This window comes from Arachis hypogaea, chromosome 3 (genome assembly GCF_003086295.3).
Source record: "Arachis hypogaea cultivar Tifrunner chromosome 3, arahy.Tifrunner.gnm2.J5K5, whole genome shotgun sequence".
NCBI lineage: Eukaryota > Viridiplantae > Streptophyta > Magnoliopsida > Fabales > Fabaceae > Arachis > Arachis hypogaea.
Genome location: NC_092038.1, coordinates 109851131 through 109862107, shown reverse-complemented (window position 1 = coordinate 109862107; position 10977 = coordinate 109851131). Strand labels below are relative to the sequence as shown.

The window sequence follows — 10977 nt, the reverse complement described above, 5'->3', positions numbered from 1 at the left end:
GATTTTGAAAACATATGATTGAAAAGATATGATTTGAAAAAGATTTGATTTTGAAAAAGTTTGAAAACTGAAAAAAAATCTGCATTAAAAACAAAATCTTCCCTCTTGTGCCATCCTGGCGTTAAACGCCCAGAATGGTGCACATTCTGGCGTTTAACACCCAAAACTATACCCTTTTGGGCGTTAAACGCCCAACCAAGTACCCTGGCTGGCGTTTAAACGCCAGTCTGTCCTTCTTCACTGGGCGTTTTGAACGCCCAGCTTTTTCTGTGTAATTCCTCTACTGTATGTTCTGAATCTTCAATTCTCTGTATTATTGACTTGAGAAGACACAAATTAAAAATATTTTTGGATTTTTAATAATAAGGAAAAATCAAAATGCAACAAGAATCAAATAACAATGCATGCAAGACACCAAACTTAGCAGTTTGTATACTACTAACACTAATGAGAATGCATATGAGACACACAAAACACTCAAGTCAAGAGAATTTAAAGATTAGAGTAAGAAATCATCAAGAACATCTTGAATGCAATTGACACCAAACTTAACATGAGACACTAGACTCAAACAAGAAATATTTTTGGATTTTATGACTTTGTAATTAATTTTTTTTGTGTGATTTTCGAAAAATAAGTGGAAAAAGAAAATGAAGGTATCAAAATTCTTAATGAGAATTCCAGGAATCAGTGCAATGCTAGTCTAAGACTCCGGTCCAGGAATTAGACATGGCTTCACAGCCAGCCAAGCTTTCAAGGAAAGCTTCGGTCCAAAACACTAGACATGGCCAATGGCCAGCCAAGCCTTAGCAGATCACTGCTCCAAAAGCAAGATTGATAGAGATCAACAAGCTTTTGTGATGATAAGTTGAAACCTCGGTCCAATGAAATTAGACATGGCTTCACAGCCAGCCAGATTTCAACAAATCATCATGAAACTCTAGAATTCATTCTCAAGAACTCTGAAGAAAAAAAATACCTAATCTAAGCAACAAGATGAACCGTCAGTTGTCCATACTCGAACAATCCCCGGCAACGGCGCCAAAAACTTGGTGCACAAAATTGTGATCAATACTTTTCATAAATCAAATAATCCCCGGTAATGAATCCAAAAACTTGGTGTTCAATACCATGGCATAAACACAACTTCGCACAACTAACCAGCAAGTGTACTGGGTCGTCCAAGTAATAAACCTTACGCGAGTAAGGGTCGATCCCACAGAGATTGTTGGTATGAAGCAAGCTATGGTCACCTTGTAAATCTTAGTCAGGCAAACTCAAATGGGTATGGTGATATGCGAATAAAATATAAAGATAAAGATAGAGATACTTATGTAATTCATTGGTAGGAATTTCAGATAAGTGTATGAAGATGCTTGTCCCTTCCGTCTCTCTGCTTTCCTACTGTCTTCATCCAATTCTTCCTACTCCTTTCCATGGCAAGCTTAAGCAAGGGTTTCACCGTTGTCAGTGGCTACCTCCCATCCTCTCAGTGGAAATGTTCAACGCACCCTGTCACGGCACGGCTATCCATCTGTCGGTACTCGATCAGGCCGGAATAGAATCCAGTGATTCTTTTGCGTCTGTCACTAACGCCCCGCTCTCAGGAGTTTGAAGCACGTCACAGTCATTCAATCATTGAATCCTACTCAGAATACCACAGACAAGGTTAGACCTTCCGGATTCTCTTGAATGCCGCCATCTGTTCTAGCCTATACCACGAAGATTCCGGTTAAAGAATCCAAGAGATATTCACCCAGTCGAAGGTAGAACGGAGGTGGTTGTCAGTCACACGTTCATAGGTGAGAATGATGATGAGTGTCACGGATCATCACATTCATCAAGTTGAAGAACAAGTGATATCTTAGAACAAGAACAAGCGGAATTGAATAGAAGAACAATAGTAATTGCATTAATACTCGAGGTACAGCAGAGCTCCACACCTTAATCTATGGTGTGTAGAAACTCCATCGTTGAAAATACATAAGAACAAGGTCTAGGCATGGCCGAATGGCCAGCCTCCCAATGATCTAAGATAGCATCAAAACAAAGATAACTACCCAGATGTCTCAATACAATAGTAAAAGGTCCTACTTATAGAGAACTAGTAGCCTAGGGTGTACAGAGATGAGTAAATGACATAAAAATCCACTTCCGGGCCCACTTGGTGTGTGCTTAGGCTGAGCAATGAAGCATTTTCGTGTAGAGACTCCTCTTGGAGTTAAACGCCAGCTTTGGTGCCAGTTTGGGCGTTTAACTCCCATTCTTGTGCCAGTTCCGGCGTTTAACGCTGGAATTCCTGAGGGTGACTTTGAACGCCGGTTTGGGCCATCAAATCTTAGGCAAAGTATGAACTATCATATATTGCTGGAAAGCCCAGGATGTCTACTTTCCAACGCCGTTGAGAGCGCGCCAATTGGGCTTCTGTAGCTCCAGAAAATCCACTTCGAGTGCAGGGAGGTCAGAATCCAACAGCATCTGCAGTCCTTTTTGGTCTCTGAATCAGATTTTTGCTCAGGTCCCTCAATTTCAGCCAGAAAATACCTGAAATCATAGAAAAACACACAAACTCATAGTAAAGTCCAGAAAAGTGAATTTTAACTAAAAACTAATAAAAATATACTAAAAACTAACTGGATCATACTAAAAACATACTAAAAACAATGCCAAAAAGCGTACAAATTATCCGCTCATCACTATACCTCAATGATCCCCAGCTTCTCCATTACAGAGAATGGCATAAGATTTATGCCTAACCCCAAGTCACACAGAGCCTTCTCAAAGGTCAGAGGAAGAATAGTCTTTAGAGCTCATGAATGATAGAAGGAGGTTTAATGGGATCTCTGTGGTCTCAATATGACCTTCAGATTCCTTTGGGTCCTCAATAGGAAACTCTTTCTTGCTTGAGAGACGTCCTATGAGGTCTTCCTCATTAGGATTCACGTCCTCTCCTTCCTCTCTAGGTTTGGCCATGTTGATTATGTCAATGGCCTTGCACTTTCTTTTTGGATTCTCTTCAGTATTGCTTGGGAGAGTACTAGGAGGAGTCTCAGTGATTTTCTTACTCAGCTGGCCCACTTGTGCCTCCAAATTTCTGATGGAAGACCTTGTTTCACTCATGAAACTTAAAGTGGCCTTAGACAGATCAGAGACTATGTTGCTAAGCTACAGGAGCTCTGCTCAAAATTCTCTGTATGTTGCTGAAAAGATGATGGAAAAGGTTTGCTATTGCTAAGCCTATTTCTTCCACCATTATTAAAGCCTTGTTGAGGCTTTTGTTGATTCTTCCATGAGAAATTTGGATGATTTCTCCATGAAGAATTATAGGTGTTTCCAAAAGGCATGTAATTTACCTCTGCCATTGCAGGGTTCTCAGGATCATAAGCTTCTTCTTCAGAAGATGCCTCTTTAGTACTGTTGGATGCATTTTGCCATCCATTCAGATTTTGAGAAATCATGTTGACTTGCTGAGTCAACATTTTGTTCTGAGCCAATATGGCATTCAGAGCATCTATTTCAAGAACTCCCTTCCTCTGAGGCGTCCCATTATTCACGGAATTCCTCTCAGAAGTGTACATGAACTGGTTATTTGCAACCATGTCAATAAGTTCTTGAACTTCTGCAGGCATTTTCTTTAGGTGAATGGATCCACATGCAGAATGGTCCAGTGACGTCTTAGAGAACTCAGATAGACCATAATATAATATATCCAAAATGGTCCACTCTGAAAGCATGTCAGAAGGACACCTTTTGGTCATTTGCTTGTATCTTTCCTAAGCTTCATAGAGGGATTCACCATCTTTTTGTTAGAAGGTCTGAACATCCACTCTAAGCTTGCTCAACTTTTGAGGAGGAAAGAACTTAGCCAAGAAGGCCGTGACCAGCTTATCCCAAGAGTCCAGGCTATCTTTAGGTTGTGAATCCAACCATGTTATAGCTCTGTCTCTTACAGCAAAAGGGAAAAGCATGAGCCTGTAGACTTCAGGATCTATTCCATTAGTCTTAACAGTCTCATAGATCTGTAAGAACTCAGTTAAAAACTGATAGGGATCTTCTGATGGAAGTCCATAGAACTTGCAGTTCTGTTGCATTAGAGCAACTAGTTGAGGTTTCAGCTCAAAATTGTTTGCTCCAATGGCAGGGATTGAGATGCTTCTTCCATCAAATTTGGAAGTAGGTGTAGTATAGTCACCAAGCATTCTCCTTGCATTATTGTTGTTGGGTTCGGCTGCCATATCCTTTTCTTGTTCGAAAATTTCAGTAAGGTTGTCTCTGGCTTGTTGTAATTTAGCTTCTCTTAGTTTCCTCTTCAGAGTCCTTTTAGGTTTAGGATCAGCTTCAACAAGAATGCCTTTTTCCTTGTTCCTGCTCATATGAAAAAGAAGAGAACAGAAAAGGAAGATGAATCATCTATGTCACAATATAGAGATTCCTTTATGTTAGTAGAAGAAGAAAGGAATAGAAGAAGGAAAAGAGTTAAGAATCCAAACACAAGGGGGAAGATAGGTTCGAATTCTTGAGATAAAGAGAAGTGTTAGTAAATAAATAAATAAATAGAAGAAGATGAGAGGGAGAGAATTTCGAAAATTAATTTTGAAAAAGGGTTAGTGATTTTTGAAAATTAAGAGAAGAATTAAAATTAAAATTAAAATTTGAAATAATTAGTTAATTAAAAGAATTTTGAAAAAGAGAGAAATGTTTTTTCGAAAATTTAGAGAGAAAAGTAGTTAGGTGGTTTTGAAAAAGATAAGAAACAAACAAAAATCAATTAGTTGGTTGAAAAAGATTTGAAAATCAGTTTTGAAAAGATAAGAAGTTAGAAAAGATTTTTGAAATCAAATTTTTGAAAAAGATATGATTTGAAAAAGATATTTTAAAAATATATGATTGAAAAAGATATTTTGAAAAAGATTTTATTTTTAAAATTAAAATTGATTACTTGACTAACAAGAAACTAAAAGATATGATTCTAGAATTTAAAGATTGAACCTTTCTTAACAAGAAAGTAACAAACTTCAAATTTTTGAATCAATCACATTAATTGTTAGTAAAGTTTTCGAAAATTATGAAATAAAGATAAGAAAAAGATTTTGAAAATCAAAGTTGAACTTTTCGAAAATTATGAGCAAATTAAGGAAAAGATATTTTTTATTTTTGAATTTTTAATGAGGAGAGAGAAAAACATGAAAATTACTCACAATATGAAAATTATGAATCAAAACACATGATGCTTGCAAGAACACTATGAATGTCAAGATGAACACCAAGAACACTTTGAAGATCAAGATGAACGTCAAGACTTATTTTTGAAAGATTTTCAAGAAAAGAAAAACATGCAAGACACCAAACTTAGAAATTTTTAATGCTTAGACACTATGAATGCAAAAATGCATATGAAAAACAGCAAAAAACACAAAACAAGAAAATATCAAGATCAAACAAGAAGACTTATCAAGAACAACTTGAAGATCATGAAGAACACATGCATGAATTTTCGAAAATTGCAAGAAAAAGGGAAACATGGAATTGACACCAAACTTAAAACATGACACAAGACTCAAATAAGAAATACAAAATATTTTTGGTTTTTATGATTTTATTGAATTTTTTGTATTTTATTTTATTTTTTTTGAAAACATATAGGAAAAATAAAATAAGAAATTTAAAATTTTTAATAAGAATTCCAGGAAAGTATGTTTTAGTATGTTTTAGTATGTTTTTATTATATTTTTATTAGTTTTTATTTAAAATTCACTTTTCTGGACTTTACTATGAGTTTGTGTGTTTTTCTATGATTTCAGGTATTTTCTGGCTGAAATTGAGGGACCTGAGAAAAAATCTGATTCAGAGGCTAAAAAGGACTGCAGATGCTGCTGGATTCTGACCTTCCTGTACTCGAAGTGAATTTTCTGGAGCTACATAAGCCCAATTGGCGCGCTCTCAATTGCGTTCGAAAGTAGACATCCTGGGCTTTTCAGCAAAGTATAATAGTCCATAATTTGCCCGAGATTTGATGGCCCAAACAGCCGTTCCAAGTCAGCTCAAGAATTCTTGCGTAAAACACCGGAACTGGCACAAGAATGGGAGTTAAACGCCCAAACTGGCACGAAAGCTGGCGTTTAACTTCAAAAAGGTCTCTACATGAAAATTCTCTAATGCTCAGCCCAAGCACACACCAAGGGGCTCGGAAGTGGATTTTTATGTCATTTACTCATCTTTGTAAACCCTAAGCTACTAGTTCTCTACAAATAGGACCTTTTGCTATTGTATTTTCATCTTTTGATCTCTTTAGATCTTTTGATCAATTTAGATCTTAGGATCATCTTTGGACGTCTAGTTCTTAGATCATGGGGGCTGGCCTCTCGGCCATGCCTAGACCTTGTTCTTATGTATTTTCAACGGTGGAGTTTCTACACACCACAGATTAAGGTGTGGAGCTCTGCTGTACCTCGAGTATTAATGCAATTACTATTGTTCTTCTATTCAATTCAGCTTATTCTTGTTCTAAGATATTCATTCGCACCCAAGAACATGATGAATGTGATGATTATGTGACGCTCATCATCATTCTCACTTATGAACGCGTGCCTGACAACCACTTCCGTTCTACAAGCAAACAAGGCTTGAATGTTTATCTCTTGGATTCCTTAATCAGAATCTTCATGGTATAAGCTAGAATTGATGGCGGCATTCAAGAGAATCCAGAAGGTCTAAACCTTGTCTGTGGTATTCTGAGTAGGATTCAAGGATTTAATGACAGTGACAAGCTTCAAACTCCTGAAGGCTGGGCATTAGTGACAGACGCAAAAGAATCATTGGATTCTATTCCAACCTGATTGAGAACCAACAGATGATTAGCCGTGCTGTGATAGAGCGTGTTGAACATTTTCACTGAGAGGACAGGACTGTAGCCATTGACAACGGTGATGCCCAACATACAGCTTGCCATGGAAAGGAGTAAGAAGGATTGGATGAAGATAGTAGGAAAGCAGAGAGACAGAAGGGACAAAGCATCTCCATACACTTATCTGAAATTCTCACCAATGAATTACATAAGTATCTCTATCTTTATTTTATGCTTTATTCATAAATCATTCATAACCATTTGAATCTGCCTGACTGAGATTTACAAGATGACCATAGCTTGCTTCATACCAACAATCTCCGTGGGATCGACCCTTACTCGCATAAGGTTTATTACTTGGACGACCTAGTGCAGTTACTGGTTAGTTGTGCGAAGTTGTGATAAAGAGTTGAGATTGCAATTGAGCGTACCATGTTGATGGCGCCATTGATGATCACAATTTCGTGCACCAAGTTTTTGGCGCCGTTGCCGAGGATTGTTTGAGTTTGGACAACTGACGGTTCATCTTGTTGCTTAGATTAGGTATTTTTCTTCAGAATTTTTAAGAATGAATTCTAGAGTTTCAAGGTGATGTTCTTATCATCACCAAAGATGATTGATTTTCATCAATTTAGCTCTTGAATGTAATGTCCTGCTGAAGCTTGGCTAGCCATGTCTAATCTTTTTAGACTAAAGCTTTAGACTAACATTGCATGATTCCTGGAATTCATATTAAAACTTTTCCATATAATTTTTTAAAAAGCACAAAAAAAATTATAAAATCTTAAAATCAAAAAAAAATATTTTATGTTTCTTGTTTGAGTCTAGTGCCTCATTTTAAGTTTGGTGTCAATTGCATGTTTCTGTTCTTCTTGCATTTTTCGAATTCATTCACGTGACTTCATTGATCTTCAAGTTATTCTTGATGATTTACTTGCTCTGATCTTTAAATTCTCTTGTCCTGAGTGTTTTGTTGTTCCTCATATGCATTCTCAATTTGTTAGTGTCAATAGTATAGAAACTTCTAAGTTTGGTGTCTTGCATGCATTGTTTATTTGATCTTAGTTTCATTTTGATTATTCCTCATCATTAAAAATTCAAAAAACTTTTAATTTGTGTCTTTTCAAGTCAATAATATGGAGAATTGAAGATTCAGAACATACAGTAGAGGAATTACACAGAAAAAGCTGGGCGTTCAAAACGCCTAGTGAGGAAGGAAAACTGGCGTTTAAACGCTAGCCAAGATACCTGGCTGGGTGTTTAACGCCCAAAAGGGTAGCACTTTGGGCGTTAAACGCCAGAATGGATACCATTCTGGGCGTTTAACGCCAGGATGGCACAAGAGGGAAGATTTTGTTTTTAATGCAAATTTTTTCAAGTTTTCATAATTTTTCAAAATCAAATCTTTCTCAAATCATATCTTTTCAATCATATATTTTCAAAATCAATTTCTTTTCATTTTTCAAAAATTCTTGCTAACAATTAATGATTTGATTCAACATTTCAAGTATGTTGCCTTTTCTGTTGAGAAAGGTTTAATGTCTGAATCATATCTTTTAAATTTCTTGTTAGCCAAGTCATTAATTTTAAAAATCAAATCTTTTTAAATTGTTTTTCAATCATATCTTTTTAATCACATCTTTTTCAAGATAGTTTTCAATCATATCTTTTTGATTTCTAATTTCAAAATCTTTTTCAAAAATCACTTTATTTCTTTCTCAATCTTAGTTTTCAAAAATCAATTACCATTTTTTCAAAATTTCTTTTAATTAATTCACTTTAATTTTTGAAAATTTCTTCCCCTCTTCTCACATCCTTATATTTATGGATGAACACTCCTCCTCAATGCACAATTCGAACTCTATCTTTCTAAGTTCAAATTCTTCTACCTCTTCCTTCTATTTTTCTTTTCCTCTGACACCTCAAGGAATCTCTATACTGTGACATAGAAGATTCCATATTTTCTTGTTCTCTTCTCTTTCATATGAGCAGGAGCAAAGACAAAAGCATTCTTGTTGAGGTTGACCCTGAACCTGAAAGGACCTTGAAGCGAAAGCTAAGAGAAGCTAAAGCACAACTCTCTATAGAGGACCTAACAGAAATCTTCAAACAAGAAGAAAACATGGCAGCCGAAAATAACAACAATGCCAACAATGCAAGGAAGGTGCTGGGTGACTTTACTGCACCTACTCCCGACTTCTATGGGAGAAGCATCTCTATCCCTGCCATTGGAGCAAACAACTTTGAGATTAAGCCTCAATTAGTTTCTCTAATGCAACAGAATTGCAAGTTCCATGGACTTCCATTGGAAGATCCTCATCAGTTTTTAGCTGAGTTCTTGCAAATCTGTGACACTGTCAAGACTAATGGGGTTGACCCTGAGGTCTACAGACTTATGCTATTCCCTTTTGCTGTAAGAGACAGAGCTAGAATATGGTTGGACTCACAACTTAAGGAAAGCCTGAACTCTTAGGAAAAGCTAGTCAATGCCTTTTTGGCAAAGTTCTTTCCACCTCAAAAATTGAGTAATCTTAGAGTGGAAGTCCAAACCTTCAGACAGAAGGAAGGTGAATCCTTCTATGAAGCTTGGGAAAGATACAAACAATTGATCAGAAAGTGTCCTTCTGACATGCTCTCTGAATGGAGCATCATAGGTATCTTCTATGATGGTCTATCTGAACTGTCCAAGATGTTATTGGACAGCTCTACTGGAGGATCTCTTCATCTGAAGAAGACGCCTGCAGAAGCTCAAGAACTCATTGAAATGGTTGCAAATAACCAATTCATGTTCACTTCTGAAAGGAATCCTGTGAACAATGGGACAAATCAAAAGAAAGGAGTTCTTGAGATTGATACTCTGAATGCCATACTGGCTCAGAACAAAATATTGACTCAGCAAGTCAATATGATTTCTCAAAGTCTGTCTGGAATGCAAGCTGCACCAGACAGTACTAAGGATGCTTCATCTGAAGAAGAAGCTTATGATCCTGAGAACCCTTCAATGGAAGAGGTGAATTACATGGGAGAACCCTATGGAAACACCTATAATCCTTCATGGAGAAATCACCCAAATCTCTCATGGAAGGATCAACAGAGACCTCAACAAGGTTTCAACAATAATAATGGTGGAAGAAATAGGTTTAGCAATGGCAAGCCTTTTCCATCATCTTCTTAGGAACAGACAGAGAATTCTAACCAGAGCCACTCTGACTTAGCAACCATGGTCTCTGATCTGATTAAAACCACTCAAAGTTTCATGACTGAAACAAGGTCCTCCATTAGAAATTTGGAGGCACAAGTGGGTCAGCTGAGTAAGAAAGTTACTGAACTCCCTCCTAGTACTCTTCCAAGCAATACAGAAGAGAATCCAAAAGGAGAATGTAAGGCCATCAACATGGCCAAAATTGGAGAGGAGGAAGAGGCAGTGATCGCCACTGAGGAAGACCTCAATGGACGTCCACTGGCCTCCAATGAGTTCCTTAATGAGGAACCATGGGAATCTGAGGCTCACACTGACACCATAGAGATTCCATTGGATTTACTTCTGCCATTCATGAGCTCTGGTGAGTATTCTTCCTCTGAAGAGGATGAAGATGTCACTAAAGAGCAAGTTGCTAAATACCTTGGAGCTATCATGAAGCTAAATGACAAGTTATTTGGTAATGAGACTTGGGAGGATGAACCCCCTTTGCTCACCAAAGAATTGGATAACTTGACTAGGCAGAAATTACCTCAAAAGAGACAGGACCGTGGAAAGTTCTCAATACCTTATACCATAGGCACCATGACCTTTGAGAAGGCTCTGTGTGACCTAGGGTCAAGCATAAACCTCATGCCTCTCTCTATAATAGAGAAGCTAGGGATCTTTGAGGTGCAAGCTGTAAGAATCTCACTAGAAATGGCAGACAATTCTAGAAAACAAGCTTATGGACTTGTAGAGGATGTTATGGTAAAAGTTGAAGACCATTATATCCCTGCTGATTTCATAGTCCTAGAGACTGGGAAGTGCATGGATGAATCCATCATCCTTGGCAGACCCTTCCTAGCCACAGCACATGTTGTGATTGATGTTGACAGAGGAGAATTGATCATTCAAGTGAATAAAGAATCCTTTGTATTTAAGGCTCAAGGAT

At 37.2% G+C, this 10977-nt stretch overlaps 1 non-coding gene across 1 annotated transcript; it reads left to right on the top strand.

Moving 5' to 3' along the window:
• Positions 1-3728: 3728 nt before the first annotated feature.
• On the top strand, positions 3729-3836 carry LOC112793098 (small nucleolar RNA R71). The gene has a single exon (XR_003197806.1). It is a non-coding gene; the product is annotated as a small nucleolar RNA R71 (small nucleolar RNA).
• Positions 3837-10977: the final 7141 nt, after the last annotated feature.